Source organism: Dryobates pubescens, chromosome 8 (genome assembly GCF_014839835.1).
Source record: "Dryobates pubescens isolate bDryPub1 chromosome 8, bDryPub1.pri, whole genome shotgun sequence".
Lineage (NCBI taxonomy): Eukaryota > Metazoa > Chordata > Aves > Piciformes > Picidae > Dryobates > Dryobates pubescens.
Window position 1 is genome coordinate 304,522 of NC_071619.1, and position 17,639 is coordinate 322,160.

General features: G+C 50.2%; 1 protein-coding gene across 1 annotated transcript in view; it reads left to right on the top strand.

Annotated features, from left to right (window-relative positions):
* The first annotated feature begins 2,470 nt into the window (after positions 1-2,470).
* CHST15 (carbohydrate sulfotransferase 15) overlaps positions 2,471-17,639 on the top strand; it is a 48,064-nt gene continuing 32,895 nt past the window's right edge. The window contains exon 1 of the mRNA XM_054163471.1: positions 2,471-2,548. The gene's annotated coding sequence lies outside the window, so the exon portion shown is untranslated. The remainder of the gene's footprint in view (positions 2,549-17,639) is intronic.

Below are 17,639 nucleotides of genomic sequence, written 5' to 3' on the forward strand. Positions count from 1 at the left end.
GAAACTTGTGCATGTGTGGTTTTCAAAGCCAGTCTCTCAGCTATTCAAACATGGCCTTACAGGTGCACAGGCAGCCCTTTGAAAGCCTCCCAGTCGCAGCTGTGCGGTTGGGAAGCTCCTGGCTTGCATTTTGCGTTTTGGTGTTACATATGGTTCTACTTCCAAACATTCCCACAGATTTGTCTGAGTTTTAGATGCTTCTGAAAATTCTAACCAAAGATGGTCTTGATCACAAAAGGAAATGCTAAAACACAGTGTTCACTGCTCCTTCCTATTTGGCTCTTGCTTCATCACCTCAGCTTCTTAGAAATGATTTGCTGAATATTAAACATAACATGAGGATTTAAGCCCAAATGTGGGTTCACTTAAGTGGTAGGAGGAAAACATCAAGAACTTTCCTCCTCTAGTGTGCTCACACAAACCTTGGCCAGCCCTGGACAGTCTCAGCCACACTTCTGATACCATCAGCTTTGCAAGCATTAGCCTTCACCTCGCTATCTAAAGCATCAGGAGAATGGAGCCAGACTCTTCTCAGCGGTGTCCAGTGACACAGCAAGGGGTAATGGACACAAACTGCAACACAAAGGGTTCCATGCAAATGTCAGGAAGAAGTTCTTCACTTTGAGGGTGGAAGAGCACTGGAGCAGGTGGTGGAGCCTCTGTTTCTGGAGGCATTCAAAACCCACCTGGCTGTGTTGCTGTGTGAGTTATACTGTGTGATCCTGCTCTGGGAGGACAGCTGGACCAGATGATCTTCAGAGGTCCCTTCAAGCAGCACCATTCTGTGATCCTGTCAGACTTCACACAGATCACAGCAGGTACACATCTGTCACCTGGACAACTTACCAAGCAGACAATGATTTCCAAATAGGTAAGTGTCTCTGTATTAGTATGTGTATGTGGTTGAGAATGAGCCCTGCACTTAACAGCTAGCAGATTTGGGCTTCATAGCCAATGTTGGTGCTGCTGGCATTTCAGAAGTGGACCAGACCAGTCCATGCTGTGTGTGCTCTGCAAGGCATACAGCTAAGAGTCTGCCTTGCTCAAGCAATGGAGAGCTGGAAGTCTAGAAGCAGTGTGCCTCCTTGGGCTGACCCTCGACTATCCCCACTGCAATCAGGAGTGCTGGGTCCACCAAAACACTGCTTCATAGAACCCTTTTGGTCGGAAAAGAGCTTTAAGATGACCAAGTCCAATTGTTCTCTAACTCTACCAATGCTGTTGCTAAACCTTGTCCCTCAGCACCTCCAGGGACGGGGATTCAGCCACCCCCTGGGGAGCCCGCTCCAGTGTTTGAGAACCCTTTTGGCAATATCCAACCTAAACCAGTTCTGGTATAACTTGAGGCCATTTCCTCTCATCCTGTCACTTGTTACTAGGGAAAAGAGACCAACCCCCACCTGGCTCCAGCCTCCTTTGAGGGAGTTGTAAAGAGCAATGAGGTCTCCCCTCAGCCTCCTTCCAGGCTAAACCATCCTTCAGCTGCTCCTCCCCAGCCCTGTTGTCCAGACACTTCCCCAGCTTTGTTGCCCTTCTCTGGACATGCTCCAGCAACTCAGTGTCCTTGACACTTGACACTTGAACGTGTCCAGAGAAGGGCAACAAGGCTGGGGAGAGGCCTTGAGCACAGCCCTGTGAGGAGAGGCTGAGGGAGCTGGGATTGTTTAGCCTGGAGAAGAGAAGGATCAGGGGTGACCTCATTGCCCTCTACAACTACCTGAAAGGTGGTTGTAGACAGGAAGGGGTTGGTCTCTTCTCCCAGGCAACCAGCACCAGAACAAGGGGACACAGTCTCAAGCTGTGCCAGGGGAGGTTTAGACTCGAGGTGAGGAAAAAGTTCTTCGCCGAGCGAGCCATTCGTCATTGGAATGGGCTGCCCAGGGAGGTGGTGGAGTCACCGTCCCTGGAGGTGTTCAAGGGGAGATTGGACGTGGCACTTGGTGCCATGATCTAGTCGTGAGGTCTGTTGGGACAGGTTGGACTTGATGATCCTTGGGGTCTCTTCCAACCTTGGTTATACTGTGATACTGTAGTGAGGAGCCCCAAACTGATCCCAGTCCACAGGGTGTGGCCTCACCAGTGCTCAGTACAGGGGGACAATGATGCCCCTGGTCTTGCTGGTCACACCGTTCCCTTGGGACAGGTCGAATCTCTGTGTGAGATCCTCAGGGGAGCCCCATCGGCCTTCCAAAAGCTCCTAAGCAAGCCCAGCTGGTGCCCGGCGGGACGCCCCACAGCCCGTGGGGGCTCCGCGCCCTTTCGCCAGTGGAGCTCTGCCGCCCCCCCTCCCCCACCACCACCACCACCACTTTGTCCCCTGCGGGGGTCCCGCTAGGGACCCCCGCCCCGCGGAGCCGAAGGGGCCGAGCCGAGCGGCAGCATCACGCCGCCTCCCGGGCTGCGCAGCACGGGGCTGCTCCCTCCCCACCTCTTTCTCTCCCTCCCCCTTCCTCCTCCTTCTCCGCCCCCCCGCAGGGCAGAGCCGGCGGAGGCGGCGGGCGCGGATGGCAGGAGGCGGCAGCGCGGATCGGGGCACCGCCGGCTGGAGGTCAGTGCTCAGGGGTGGGGAGAGATCCCCCTGGCCTCTGGCTCCCCAAGTTCGGAGGCGGCAGGACTTTGAGGGAAGTTCGGCGGCCAAGTCCGCGCTACCGGGGAGTGCGGTTCGGCACGGCTCGGTGTATTAGGACGGCTCGGCACGGAGCAACGGATACTCGGAGGGGTGGCCCGGGGGCCCCGGCAGGCCAGCTCTGGAAGTGGGGAGACATCTCCGGCTGTTCCCCGCCTTACTCCAGGGTGAAGGCTGAAGATGCCTCCCCAGGAAACAAGGGGGTAGTGAGTATCCCTTTCATCCTTCTCTTCTGCTGGGGCACCCCGAGACATCGCCCCGGTGGAGCATCCCCCAGGAGCGGCATCCCCCGGGGTGCAGCATCTCCCGGGCCGAGCATCCCCCGGGGTGCAGCATCTCTCGGGCCGAGCATCGCCCGGGTGGAACATCCCCCCAGGAGCAGCATCCCCCCAGGAGCAGCATCCCCTCGTGCTTCGCAGCAGGGTGAGGGGAGGGGTGTGTGGGGGACACACTTCTTTTAAACCGTGCCCCTGGGCAGGTTAGTGCTCCGGAGAGGACGGAATGATGACAAAAGATAATGCAATTTGCTGTCACCTCGCCGGGCTGCCTGCGTTGGGCAGATCCCTGCTGCTTGCCTGGGGAACTGTTCATTGGCTAATTGTGCTGCTGGTTTTACTGGGGTTTGGGAGAGCAGACACCTGGAAGTGGCTGTCTCTGAAAGGTTCATTCAGTTTCAGCAGCGCATCCTACCTAGAATGAAGCCGTGGATAGATGTTGCCGTTCCCTGGTGAATATTTTCAGGGGAAGAGGGGTGCTTCTTCAATGCAAGCTGCTGGCTGTTAAAAATAGCTTCATGGCAGGCTTTTGCTGGGAATGCAGGCAAGGTTCGGTGGGGGGTCATTATGGTTAGAGGCTGTTCAACAACAATTCACCATCTGAACCTCGGTAGTGTCATGTATGGGTTTGTGTGTGTGTGTGGTTTGTGTCTCTGCTGCTTCACCGTAATACTCCAGCCCTGCTCTGCAGTGGCTTGACTGAGGCACAGCTTGATTTGTAGGCTGATGGAACAGGCGATAGTGTTTCTAGGATGGTGCATCTAAACACCTTCCAAACTTTCAGATGTGGGAATGTTGGTCTGAGGTTTTTTTGTTATATGGTTCTATGGCCTAAAGTTCTTCTCATATTGATCTGCTGGCATATGACATCAGGCTGGTTTCACTTCTTGAACTGTTAGGCAGACCAAAAATCATTATCCTCTGCTGTAGAACGAACACGTGCCTTTTGTGTTTTGTGGCTGAAATAAAACAGCAGAGCAGTGAGCTGAGCAGATTTGCAGCTTAAACTCAAAGTTTGCTGGCAGTGCTCAGGAAGAGTCAATATTTTGCAGGTTTGACTGAAAATCCTATGTGCTTGTTTGCAGAAACAAAAGCCTAATTGAGCAGCACTGCACTTGATACTGGCTGGGGACTGCTTGATCTCTGGCAAAAAGGGAAATTTCCATCGGTAGGAGAGCACAGAGACAGGAACTGTAGGTCTGTGTTTCTCTGCACGTTGATGTATGTGTTCTACCGACACGCCCACCTGTAATGCATGTGCTCGCCTGTGGACAGCAAATGCTGACGGAGGCCTTGTGCCGGAGCCGTTCTCTGGCGGCACGTCTGTTGCCCCGAGAGCTCCCCTGCTGCAGCCGGTGCCGTTTCGCTCTTGGGCACCGAGTCAAAGGCTTCATCTGGCTCCTCACGTGCCAAAAGAAAGAAAATCAATTTGAATGCAGAAAAGAGGAAACTACTTGTGTGAAGGGTTTGTAGTGAAACGACCTTCTTTTTTTCTTATTTATTTTCCTTTTTCCCCTGAAATGGATGATGGAGTAGTTTTATGGCTCAGATTGTGTAATAGGAAATCTAATCTCAAATCCAGCAACGTGATGAAGCAGTAGAGGTTTGCATGACACGACACTTAATTCCACTGATGCAACAGAAGCCAGCAATGGAGTTTATCTTCCCTGCTCAACTGGAAGTAGGTGTTTATATGAAAGAGAAGGCTGAGGCAAACTCTAGTGTTTGAGTTACTTCATGTGGTTCAGGTGAAAGGATGAAGTTACCTAAGCCACAAGTGGTGTAAGCAAGGCTAGGATCGTGTGGGCATCACCACAAGGCTGCAAGTAAGTTACTGCTGGTATTGTAACACCGTTTGAAGCAGCCTGCGCAGGAGTGCTGAGAATCAGGAGTGTCAGTGGGCAGAGGGTAGGTTGGTAGCCCAGGTGACTGCAGTATTATCTCACATGGTTTAAAGATGGGTTGTGTCCCAGTACTAAAGTGTCTGTGTGCTGGGTTGTATTTAAGATCCAGTTCTTTCTGAGTTCATCATGGAATGATTTGGGTTTGAAGGGACCTTAAAGATCATCTAAGCTCATGAGCTATTGCTGACATGATACTATTGTTCCTCTAACCCCCTCCTTCCTAGGAAGGGAATCTTTCTTCTTGACTACTCTGCCTGTTCCCTGTGCTTGCTGATGTGCTCCAGAAGCTGTAGCTCAGTTGCGTTAGCGCTGCGCTCTGATACGCTCCAGAGCTATCCGGCAGCACTGGTCTGGTCCTATACAAATGGCATATTGATTTGGGAAGCCAGGACACTGAGCAGGGCTTCTGCTCCAGTACAGACACATCATCACTCAGCTGAAGGAAGCCATGCCTTAGGCAGGGACCAGTGTGCTCTCTCACCCTTCTAGCTCTTAATTACTCTTTCTGTATCCTTAAAGGTTATAGATCCCACAATCAGAACCCCAAGGGTATGTGCTGTTAAATCATCCAGTGCCACTTTGGACACTTGTTTCCAGTGTCTCATGGCATTTGCAGGAGCTCCACCCTGGGCTGTTGCTGTCCTTAGGCTTCAATTCCTCCCTTAACCCACCTATTTTCCTCTGTGTTTCCCACCGTGTTGCTCGGCTGGAAGAATCCGAAGCGCAGTGGAAAACCAAGACAGATCCTGACAAGAGAGCACTACTTTTTTAACAGCTTTCCCCCACATTAGTGTTTCTTATTTATTTATGCTTTTTAGTGAAGTGCAGTTTTCCTTACTGACAAAGCCTGGTGCCAGGTTTAGTCTGAATACAGCTATTCACATCAGGGCAGGGATCTGTAGGCTTCCACAAGCCCTTATCTCCCAGCAGCCTGCGTGGCACCCACCTCCCCACTGCTACTGCGCTTTCACCCAAAGGAGCTCATTACCTGTGGCACTGCTGACCCCTTCCCCATCCCTGGGAAGTACATGAGGCTGTCCCCGGGGCTAACACCAAGTGTGCTGCCCAGCTGCACTGGCCATGGGTGCCTGCCACCTCTTGGCTGGTGTTTCCTGGGCTGAAGGCATGATTACAGCTCTGTCCTGGTGGCTGAGTTTGGTTTTTCCAGGCAAGGGAGACAGGAAAGCTCTAGAGGAGCTGGCGTGCGGCAGGCAGGGCGCAATGGGAGCTCTGTAATCCTTTCATTACACAGCTGTGCCTGACATGCCACTGAGCAGCACTTTAGGGCCAAGCAGTTAATGGAGCTTTGCTGTGGAATATTTATTAATTTATGTTACACCTGGTTTCCAGCAGCTGCTGGATGTGGCTTGTAAGCACTTGCTTTAAGGAGTGTGGTATCCTCTGGAAGGAGCTGATCAGGCGATCTGCCTGATGCCTTGCAAGAAACAACAGAAACAAAAACTATGTCCAGTCAGGTACTGCTGGGTGATAGCAACAGGGCAGCTGTGGTGGTGGTAGGAGACCAGATGTGATGATGAATGTGAGTAGGAGTAAGTGGTCTGTGGCTGGCTCTGTCCCAGTGCCCGCCCTCTGTCCCCCTGTGTCAGCATGCAAACCCCAACCCATTGCCCTGTCTCTTCCCATTCCCAGCTCCAGCTTCTTAAAATTCCCAGGACAGCTTGAACTGGCCAAAGTTTATGTTTTCCAAATACTAAAGTGGTGAGCCTGCAGATTTCCCTCTGGACTTGCCAGAGATATTTTCTTCTCTGGAGATACTCAAAACAAGCCTGGACACAATCCTGTGCAGCCTGCGCTAGCTGAATCTGCTTTAGCAGGGCATTGAACTAGATGATCTCAAGAGGTCACATCCAAGCCCCACCCCATGGGGTTCCATGACATGAGCCCAGCTCCAGAACCATTTCTGGAGCTCCTGGTGCAGCAAGCCTTCCTCCCTTGGTCTGGAGAAAGGAGTTAAAGCCCCTGCAGCATTCGGGATAGTGAAAGGCACCTTGGTGCCAAGGTGCCTGCATTCTGTGTCCTGCTCTGCCCTTGAACTGGGCTCGGTTTTATAAGCAAATGGGGTGATGGAGAGGTAGGAAGTGACACAGGCCCTGATTCTTTTATATACCATATACTACTAAATGTACACTTCCTCTTCTAGAGCTTAAAGCATCATAGAAGCATGGAATAGGTTGGGTTGGAAGGGACCTTAAAAAGTCAACCCTCCTGCAGTCAGCAGGGACATTTTGCTCAGAACTCCAGACAGCCTGACCTGGAATGGGCATCTCCCACCTGTGCCAGTGTTTCACCACCCTCAGTGTAAAACCTTTCTTCTATGTAGTCTAAATTTTCCCTCTTTCAGTTTCAGACCATCACCCCTTGTCCTGTCACAAAGACCTTGCTTGTCTCCATGTTACCTGTAGACCTCCTCAGTACATAGTACTGAAAAAACACCAGAAGGTCTCCAGGCTGACCCAGCCCAACTCTTTCAGCCTGGCCTCACAGCAGAGGGCTTCCAGCCCTGCCAGCATTGCTGTGGCCTCCTCTGGCCCTGCTCCAGCAGGTCCCTGTCTGCTGTGCTGAGGGCTCCAGAGCTGCCCCAGCACAGCAGGGGGCTCTCAGCAGAGTGGATCAGAGGGGCAAAATCCCGTCCCTGCCCCTGCTGCCCAAGCTGCCTAGCGATCAGGCTGGGGTTGGACTGTGAGTGCTCATTGACAGTTCATGGGCAGCTTCTCAGCTACCAGCACCCCCAAGTGCTTCTCCACAAGGTTGTTCCCCGTGGTGTGTGCTCATTAAAGTGCCATCATTTGGACTCATCAGACCACACATCAGTCCATAAATAAGTGTAGTTTTTCATACCAGCTCTGTCTCCAAGGCAGGTCATTCCTCGTTGTACAAGGTGTGCACCTAAAGAGCAAAATACTCAAACTGACCTTTCCCCCTTGCTTGAAGCCTTCCAAGAGGGAAGAAAATGCTTCATAAGGAGATCTTTTTCCTGTACAAAGCCCTCAATGTTCAGTGTGGGTGAATGGGCCCTGCTGTCCTGCCATAAATGCAGAGAAACTGCTGAGACTGGAGAAGAGTTTTGTATTGTTGTTTTGCACTGTGGGTGCACTGCTTGAATCTGCCAGGGTTGAGTTAGTCCTGGTGACTTCTCAGGTTTGCATGGCATGGAGGGAAGGACATTTCCTTCAAGTAACCACAGTCATTATGCTACAGGTGAGTTTTCCCTGGGGACATCTGTGAGATCAGACAAGAAGAGTGAAGATAAAACGTAAGGTTCAAAGATGAACGGAGGAAACTAGATGAGATTGCTCTAGAAAAGTGCAAACTTTTGTAAGATACCTAGGAAAAAATAATACAGATTTACCTGCAACCTGTGTACTTAGGGTCTGGGTGAAGCCTGGTGGTGTTGACAGCTTGCTATGGACATGGGCAACACAATAGCTGCAAGCTTGCAGCACTCCCATTGAAGATGGCAATGCCCTTGTGTGCTCCCTATCCCCGGTTCAGGTTCAGATGGGGGAGGAAGGCACTTCATTACTGTTCTCTGGATGTGGCACCACATTAGTAGTGGGATACCAAAAAAAAGATGAGAAAAAGACAACATAAATCTGGATTCTGGGTGGTTTTGCACATGGTGTGAAGAAAAGTGAGTGCCTAGTGTAAACCTTACCCTGCCTGGCCAGGACGGAATGGCCCCTGGGTGCCAGAAGTTCTTAATCCAGGGAAGGAGAAGGACTTCGAGTGCTGCAGTCAGGGGGCCAGGGTGTGTACAGCTGAAGATGGGGGGAAGTGGAGGAGGATGGTTTAACAGATTGTGAGGCATGGGTGTCATAATGAGATGGGTGTGCCTGCAGGACCAGCTCTTCACAGGGCATCTCCATCTCCTGAAATGTCTTCAACAAGCCTTAAAAACAACCTTTTTTTGGCAAGTCCATCAAATGCCTTATTATCCCTTTCCAACATCTTTGATTTTGGCTGCTTGCTACTTGATGAAGTTGCCTTCTGGCTGAGCTGTGTATCTATTAAACAGATAATGTTACCTAGATTGTGTTGAGTGAAATGGATAATTAACCGGAAATTGCTGGGATTTTCAAGGAGCTCTCTGAAGGCTCAGCTGTTCATAGATGGTTTTCACCATGTTAAGTGAGAAGTTCTCTTTCAGTCCCAGGTTACTGCATTGGCAGGACTGCTGCTGTGCAGTTCATCCCTCTGGCTTGGTTGCCAAAGCCTGAGGAAATTTCCTGGGGCCATTTCCAGGAGGGATTTTGGCTGCTGCTGTGTTGAAGTGGAAGAGGAGTAGTTTGCATGTGGGCATCAGGTTTGGAGCCCGTGCAGAGCTGATGCCAGTTCAGCTCCCTGAAGGAAGAAGGTTCACACAGTGAGGTTGTGTCTCAGTATCAGGGTCTCCTGGCTTGTTTTGTGAAGCTCTGGCCTGGGATGAGACTGACACAGCTGGGTTTGAACTGCAGCTATTGCAAGTGCAGAGGGCAGATGAAAAGACTCAGTTGGAACACTGCTGTGCATTATTAAAGGTTGCTGGCAGGAACTACAACAGGAGATACAGTGGTGGTCTCCCTCTGAAAAGACAAAACCATGTTCCTGAGCCCTTCAGCACCGAGGACTACAGCTTCATGCCCTGAGCAACGCCTGGGAACCATGCATAAAATAAATAATTTAGCTGCAAAAGGTCATAAATTATAGAGCTATGAAAACAGTAGCTCAGGTTGAGGATTGGCTTGCCTGAGGAGCAGCTAAGGATAAATCAGAAGGAAACCACGATGGCTCTTGACATTTAGTATTGGAATTACTTTGCCAAGCTATTTATACCAGCTTTTAAACAGTTTCAGCATGAAATGAGAGGTGAGAGGTGAGCAGAAGGGAATGGTGGAACCCAAGTTCATCTCTTTGATTACAGGCAAGAGAGAAAATCAATTTCTCTAACATCAGGCTATTTGAAATACGGGAGGGTTTAGCACTTTAGAGAAGACTTTTGAACATTGCTAAGGAGACCAACAGAGTTAAAAATGCAGCCCCTCATAAAATGGAATAGAGGTTGGTAGCCATGGAAATCCCATGAGCATTTCTCTTGCATTAGGGTACATCACGAGTAACTCAGCTCTTGTTTTTCACCGCTTAAAGGGAGACCAGAATCCGAATTCTCCAAACTGTGGGCACTGAAACTGTTTTCTGGCTGTTTTGCTTCTCCTCCTCCTCTGCTCTTCCCTGGTGAGGCCATACCTGGAGCATTGGGTCCAGTTCTGGGCTCTCCAAGTCAAGAGAAACAGTCAATAAAAGAAAAGAGAAAAGTCAAGGAAAGTCCTGGAGAGAGTCCAGTGGAGGGTTATGAAGATGGTGAGGGGACTGGAGCATCTCTGATGAGGACAGGATGAGGGACCTTGGGCTGTTTAGGCTGGAGAAGACTGAAAGGGGATCAGAGAAGTTCAGAGTCCTCTTCTGCATGCAGTGTGGCTGCAGATGTAGGACTGGTCAACCCAAGCTGGTTGTAACACTCCAGTATTTGGCAGTGAGTAGCTTTTAGCTCAAGTCCCCAGCCATTGTTTTAACAAAACTGTATCCTGGGCTGCATCAAGAGAAGTGTGGCCAGCAGGTCACAGACAGGGGTGATTCTGTCCCTCTACACCACCTTGGTGAGACCCCACCTGCAGCACTGTGTCCCGTTCTGGAGCCCCTATTACAGGAAGGATCTGGGGGTGCTGGAAGGTGTCCAGAGAAGGGCCACGAGGATGAGCAGAGGGCTGGAGCTGCTCTGCTGTGAGGACAGACTGAGAAAGTTGGGGTTGTGCAGTCTGGAGAGGAGAAGGCCCTGAGGTGACCTGATTGTGGCCTTCCACAGGGGGCTCCAAGAAAGCTGGGGAGGGACTTTTGAGGGTGTCAGGGAGGGATAGGATGGGGGGGATGGAGCAAAACTAGAAATGGGGAGATTGAGATTGGATGTTAGGAAGAAATTGTTCCCCGTGAGGGTGGTGAGAGCCTGGCACAGGCTGCTCAGGGAGGTGGTGGAAGCCTCCTGCCTGGAGGTGTTTGCAGCCAGGCTGGAGGTGGCTGTGAGCAACCTGCTGTAGTGTGAGGTGTCCCTGCCCGTGGCAGGGGGGGTTGGAAGTGACTGATCCTTGAGGTCCCTTCCAGCCCTGACAATTCTGTGATTCTGTAAAAACCCCCAGATTTCAATAACTCTGTGTAGCATTTCCTTCTGACATGGTTTCAAGCCCGCTGCTGCTTAGCTGTGCGTGCAGCTTTGGAAGCTGAGTGCTCGTTTGGTGTCAGAGTCAGAATGTTGCAATAACTCCTTTTGGTGTGCTCCTGGAGAATGCATAAAAAGCTGCTGCTGGGTTTTGATAGCTTTTTCTTTTAATGGTAGCCATTAAGTGGGTGTAGTAATCTATCTAGCTTTCCAGTTTTTTATCATGCTCTGCTAGTGTATTGGCTAATACATAAATAAATAAATAAGCACTGTCCAAGCAGAGTCAAGCATGTAAACAGCAGCAGTGAGCTTTGCTGGGCTGTTACCATTTCTAAGGCTTTTCAGTGTTAGGAAATGGACTGAAGCTTTATGCCAATGTGTGTTTCTGTGTGGAAAATACCTGCCTGTTACTGAACCAAGAATACCCCAGCCATGCTCACTGGCAATCTGGCACGGTGGTATTTTAATGACCTTCTTTGTGTCTGTTTGAAGATAACAAATAATTCTGGAATAGCAGCTATCATTATGTTGCCTTTAACAAGAACACCTGAGGGTCTCAATTGAGCTCATATAAATGCTGTGTGCATTCCCAGCAGCAGCTCTTGGGGTGAACCTCTGGCTTCTTTCAAGTCAATGCAATGGGATCTTACAAAGTTTGCTTCTTGCTGGGTGACTGGAGCTGAAGCTGCTCAGTCGTGTGTTTCTGTGCATAAGTTCAGCCAGGAAGACTTAAGGTGCAGATAACATCTGGTGGCCATAAGGAAATGTGAAAAGGAAATGATCTGTCTCTGCAGTACCCATCGATAGTTGTGTCGTCCCAGAGGTCCCCTTTTACTGAGACACTGCAGCTGTCTGCCCCTTGCAGAGTGTGCAGGTGGGCATTCCTGTTGAGGATATTGCATAGAAGCAGTGAATTGGTTTGGTTGGAAGAGACCTTTAAGACCACTGAGTTCAACCCTTAATGCAGCACTGCCAGGTCACCACTAAGCTGTGCCCCTCAGCACCACAGCTACCTGGCTTTGAAATCACTCCAGGCATGGGGACTCAGCCACTGCCCTGGGCAGCCTGGGCCAGGCCTTGACAGCCCTTTGGGGGAAGTCATTTTGCCTGATACTGAACTGAAGCCTCCTCTGGTACGGCTTGAGGCCATTTTCTCTTGTCCTGTTGCTTGTTCCTACTTAGGACTGAAAGGCGATGGGAAGCCCCAAAGCCAAACCCTAAAGCAGTACTGCACTGCTGCACTGTCTGGGGCAGAGGCTGGGCAGACTTTGGCATCAAGTGCAGCCTTCAGACATGGCTTTAGGGACGTTTTTAGCTTTGTCCTTTTGGCACCAAGGGTTTTTTTTTAATGTGGCAATTGAATGGGAGGAAGGAATTAGTTTGATTTAGCGATGTCAGCCTGAAGATGAAGTTCCTCCTAGCACGTCCTTTGAAGAGCCCTGCGTGGCTCTGGATTTCGCCTGCCATCCGCTTTATTTGTGCAGAGATATTTCTGAACTTCCTCTGCTGATAAATATTTAGGCTCTGCTTATATTTCCTCTCCATAAATACTTATTACTGAGGAAAATGATGTTACCAGCCCTGAAATGGCAATGCTGTAATTGTAGGCATAGCTGACTGACAGAGCATTTATTAATGATCCAAGAGAGGCTTACAGCTTTCTGCAAGAGAACTTTATTTCTGGGCTGCAGGAGTTACAAGGGGAGCAGAAATTGCTTTCTGCCTGGAGTGCAGGCTGAGGCTCTGGAGGCTTGGCTGGGTTAGATGTGACCATCTCTGAGGATCAATAAGCTGTGGTGGAGTGGAAAGGCTGTTTCAAATTTGTGAAAGTTTTAGCCACCAGGATGCTACTAAGCGCAGAATGGAAATTGCAGCCATTTCCTTTTTGGTTTAATTAAAATCTAATCAAAAACAAGTCAGAGGAGCCTGGCTGGTATTAATTACTTCGAGCACTTGAAGGGTTTCTTTTGCTAATTCTGCACAGCCTTTCTTTCAGCCTGGCTCTGTCTGCTCCTCAGTGGTGTTGCCCAGCTAGCTGTTAGTACTGCCTTGCCACGCCTTGCTAATTCCCTCTTGGAGCCATGCTTTTCCTGACGTGAGGATAACAATCCTGCTCTCATTAGGTAACAGCAGTTGTCACCATGCATGTCCAGGGGTCCCACAGAATCAGTAAGGTTGGAAAAGACCTCTAGGATCATTGAGTCCAACTGTCAAACCGAGCCACCATGCCCACTAAACCCGACTGCCATGTCTCCAGGGATGGTGACTGCATCACCTCCCTGGGCAGCCTGTTCCAATCCTTCACAACTCTTGCAGCAAAGCAGCTACTCCTAATACCCAACCTAAGCCTCCCATGGCTCAACTTGAGGCCATCTCAGCTCATCCTATGGCTGGTTACCTGGGAGAAGAAGCTGACTCCAACCTTCTTTCAGGGGGCTGTAGAGATCCATAAGGTCTCCCCTCAGCCTCCTCTTCACACTAAACACCCCCCAGGTCCCTCAGCTGCTTCTCACCACCCCTGTTCTTCAGAGCTTCCACCAGCTTTGTTGCCCTCCTATGGACCTGCTCCAGCAACTCAGTGTCATTCTTGGAGTGAGGGCTCAGAAGTGTGTCTGTCAAAATAAGTAAAGAAAACATCTAAAAAGCTTTAGTAAGGAGCAGGACCCTTCCAAGCGGCATTGTCTCACAGCACTGCCATGAGCTGTCTTACACTGCAGCGTGTAGCCACCAGATGTCACTTGTTTTGTGCCATTGGTATGTAAAAGATTAAAAGAATAGCAGCTTGCTGTAGTGGCTTTGCTGCTGTTTGTGCTCAGGATTGATAACTGTCTCCCCTGATAAACATTTTCATGGTGGTCTGGATGCCTTTCTCACACAGAAGGCAGGCTTGCATTTTTTATGAGCCTTAAATGTCAGCAGTGACATTTTGAAACTCACTTGAAGAAAATAATTAATAAGCTTCCTGAAAGTTCAAAGGGATGAAAGGACATTTTACAGCAAGGAGAGATTTATCATTATGAACTGTGCTGTCACTGAGGGCACTCCAGCCAGAGGCTTCAGTATCTCTTCATCTTCAGTCAAGTTAAAAGCAGTGAGGTGAGCCTTGGAGTCTCGCAGGGCTGGAAGCAAGGTGGACACATGTGCAGACAGGGAAAGGACCATGTCTAAAATCACAGCACAGCAGCCACTTACAGGGTGATCCACTTCACCCTCCAGATTTGAAGACTTCAAATAAAAGTATAAAGGTGGAAAGAGAGGAATGTACCTCTGAAGTGGAAAGGAGCACTTGGTACCCAGCACAGCGAGCACAAAGTGTCAGTGAGGAGGGTGAGACAACTACTGGCTCAGCAGGGAGGGTGAGCAGAGGGCAGGTGACCTGAGCTTGAGCAGCAGTGGGTTGCTCCTCCCATCCCCAGAGATGCTGAGCTGCGAGGGGCAGACCTTGCTCTGTGGCCTTGTGCTCAGTTATTTTTCACTCTGTGCTCAAAGGCAGTCTCAGAAAGGGGAAATTTAATGTTCTGGACTTGAAGCAGAAAGCCTGACAATGGAGTGAATTCTTTGAAGCTGATGGTCGGGGCGTATTTGTTCCCCACTGGAGTCTGGTTTTATGCTTTAGATGTGTCTCCTACCTCAGATTTCAGTCTGGGATGGAGTCATACTCACTCTGTGCAGCTCATATAGGTTGGAGGGAGTAAAATCTGCTGGTTCCAGTGAATGATCTGGGGGCTGCTTTCCAAATTATTTTGCTTTTGAGTCCTCAGGAGCAGCTGTTTTGAAAGACTACCAACCTTCATTTTTCATCTGTGGTGACAAATGAGCTCGAGCATGCCATTCACTACCTGCAGGCAGAGTATATGACAGAGACATTCCTCCCCTGCTTTCTTCTGTGCTTCAGGGAAGATAGAGCTGAGGAAAGCACTCCCAAACTACAAGAAACGATGTTGTAAATGCAGTGAAATACTGGGTTAGAAGCTACTCTGGAAGCAGTTATGTTAATGAGTGCTCCACTGCCCTGACAGAGCTGTTTATGAAGCTGAGGGTTTCACTTCCTAGCTGCAGAGCTTGCACCATTGCTCCTGAAAGTGCCACCTGCCCCCAGAGCACTGAGCACTGCTAATTGCCACTGCTGTGCAGAGGGCACTGGGTCTGGGAGTGTGATGGCAGCTTGGAAGGGTTGGAAAAATTACCTCCTCTGTCTTCCAGGCTTATGGAAGTGTTTAGTGTGACTGCTGGGGAGATTCAGATGCAGCACTGTCTGCCTTAGATGATATATTTAGGAGTTGGACTGCTGGGGACTTTCAAAGCCCCCGGTCCCCATGTAATGGACTGTGCGTGGTGAGGCAGGAGATGGAGAGTTTCCCTGGATTCCTACCACTTTGTGCTGTATGGCAGCAGCAGTAAGAGGCATGGCAGTGCTCTGGCACTCTCTCACCCCCAAATTGAGAGGCACTTTTGAAAAGCACTGTGACACCTGCTGCTGGCAGTGCCCCCAGGAAGGCTGATACTGCCTGTGTCCCAGGGGCCTGGCACAGGTGGGCCTTAGCCACGCTCTGAGGCATGTCTGAGCGCACTTCAGTGTGCCCCCGAGCCTGCTGTGTGTGGCAGGAATGCTTGCAGTGAGGCTGCTGCCTTTAGTTAGCTCTCCAGGGCGGGTGGCAGCTTCGCTGTGAAAGGAGGAGTGAAATACATTTTGTCTGCTCCAGCTCAGTTCTGCTGGCCTGGCTTAGCCCTGCACGAGTAACCTGTAGGAGGAGAAGTCAGAATAAGTTCAGAGTCAAGTTTTGACAGGTACCAGAAGCAGCAGTGTGGAATTGTCAGGTTGTGTTCTGATCTGTTGTTGTTATTAAAATCTAATTCACAACACTGAGCTGTGCTATGTGGAAGTATATTCTCAGCACAAAACTCTCTCACTTCATGAGAAGGACTCTGAAATGCTGAGGCTTTAGTCTGTTCCAAACTTCTGAAGTCCCCTGGTTTGATTATAAATGTTTTGAATGCTCAGAACTTAAACATGCAGGAAAGCTGTAAAGGAGATGAAATGATCAGTGGTAAAGCTCTCAGTTCTCTCCCACACCTGGAATAAATGGGTTTCTAGCGTGCCTCATTTCTCCACACGCTGGTGCAGTAGCTGCTGTAGAAGCAGCAGGGCTGACTCGGTTATTCTCATAGCAGCTTTCATTTTTTCCACTAGAAAGAGTCTGTCCATCAGGGCCAGAGAGATGATCCCTGGGTGCCTTCCCCTGTTGTCTCTCTTTGGCTCAAAGCTCTGCTCCAGCTGTGCTGCTACACCAGGTTGGAGATGCAGAAGGGGATTGTCACAGTCAAGATGCCAGCTCCCCCTGAAGTCAGGAACACAGAGATGAACTCATAGAGCTCAAGAAGCTGTGGATGCCTCCTCTCTGGCAGTGTTCAGGGCCAGGCTGGATGGGGCTTTCAACTATTTGATCTAGTGCAAGGTGTCCCTGCCCATAGCAGGAGGTTTAAGGTCCCTTCAAACCCAGTTTAGTGATGATGGTAGCTGGGTTAGGGTTGGACTCGGTGATCTCAAAGGCCTTTTCCAGCTGTAATGGTCCTGTGATTCTATAAGCAGCCAGGTTGGTGGAAGGTTTTCATGGGCAGAGTACCACAGCAATCAGTGGTTAAAGCCCCAACTAAAAGAGGCAGTCTGGGTGCCAGCCCCACTGTCCAGCCCCATGCAGGCTGTCACAGCTGTGTGCCAAGGCTGAGGCAGTGGCGTTGGGGTCATGTCTGCTGAAGCTAGGGCGAGCAACAGCTGCTGGGGTAGGGGCAGCTTTGTGTCTCTTGGACCTCCTCTGGTAGAGGAACTAACACAGGGTGGAGGTGTTGCAGTGTCTGAGGCTGCTCCTGCTGGGTGCTGAGTCACCCTCCCGAGGCTCTGAGGGAAGATGCGGTGTTTTGTGGCAGGTTATGGCATGTTGCTGCCGTCAGCTGTGGGCATAGCGTGGCGGCTGCAGGGGACAGTGACTGATTCAGCTCTCCGGGCAGCTGCTGGCTGTTGCTCACACCCCTCTGGAGGGTGGGGGGCACTGGAGGAAGCTCCTGCCATGCCTCCTTTGGGTGAAAGAGCCCAGGTGTAACTCGGCAGCATGATTGATAGGACAGGCAAACACAGACCCATCCTCAGGTGGTTCTGGAACTGAGACACTGGAAGGGCTCCAGTGTGATGCATCGGCTGGATGGAGCTGCTGACAGACACATTGCATTTGGATACTGATTACTGCACGTCATGGAGATGCTTTATTGGCCATAAACATGGCTGTGGAATGGCCACTGCTCTTCTGGAAGCTTGTCTTGTCATTTAGTTGTTAGAGTTTTAGGCATTTGCCTTGGTGGTGTGTTACCTTGTGGTGCCTAGAAACCATCAAGGGGCTTGGAAGCCACCTCTTCAGCCCTAAGAGATCCTAGAAAACTTTTTATTTCAGTGTAGTCCCTACTGCAAAGACATACTAAGGAAGTTCTAGTTTGTATCACATGAAAAAATACCTCCTCCAAATTCATCTGTATGCTTTTGATACCATCTTAGTCTCCTGCGTGTCTGGAAGCGCTGAATACATTAGCAGCCTGAACCAAGCCACTGCATTAATCTGGTGAAACCCAAGATTCGT